This window comes from Galeopterus variegatus, unplaced genomic scaffold (genome assembly GCF_000696425.1).
Source record: "Galeopterus variegatus unplaced genomic scaffold, G_variegatus-3.0.2 Scaffold909, whole genome shotgun sequence".
In the NCBI taxonomy this organism is placed as follows: Eukaryota; Metazoa; Chordata; class Mammalia; order Dermoptera; family Cynocephalidae; genus Galeopterus; species Galeopterus variegatus.
In genome coordinates this window covers 75,915-76,772 of record NW_007727020.1, presented here as the reverse complement: position 1 = coordinate 76,772, position 858 = coordinate 75,915, and positions in this window count along the sequence as shown.

Here is an 858-nt window from a genome sequence, read left to right as displayed (position 1 = left end):
AATATTGTCACATCTTTCGTTAGCAGCTTGGGGGGCCACAGTGGTAGGTTTCTGACTGGGTTTCTGGAATTCTGAACACTCACTGTCTCACATTTTTTGACTCCTATAATTTTGTCTAATGGGAAACTAGAGCCTTGAGTCACATCCAGATGGGTTGAACTAGCCACTCACTTCTGTGAAGGGACATGGCAGTTCTTTAAAGTCATCACTGTGATAGCTGCTGGCAGACATTCTGAAATGTTTCAGAGGCATTTAGAAGATGTCTGTTTAGCTGGCAAGCTTTTGTCACTACATGTCTATATATCATTAGGCTGTGCATCTTGCTAATTGCCAATATACAATCACCCTCAAGTGCACTTATCTTTGACCTGCTCACATTATAAATATTTCAGATCCATGTGCTTCTTGTCTGAGAAGATGACAGATTCATCCTTTCCTCTGTGGATTGCAAACCAGGTTGCTCCTTACAATTTAAACAGATAGAAAGCTGCAGATCATTATATTTTGGTTTTTATGATAATATTTTAAGGCGAGAAGGATTTTAACTAATGTGAATGACATAACATACAAATAGTGACTACATGTTTGAAAGGGAAATTACTGTCATAAAAATTTAAACTAAGAGGAAAAAATAGAAATATGTGATTTAATTGGTACAAAGACAGGCATCTTGTTGATCCTATAAAGAAATAAAATCTCTCCCTCCCTGGATATCCTGCATTACCCTCAAAATGTTATTTTCAATGTTTGACAGAAGCTGAGCCTCTACATTTGCAAGGTGTAAGTGCAATTTATATTGACTATTTCAGTTCTGTAACTTCTGACTGATGGAAACTAGAAGCATCTTCAGAGCACAGA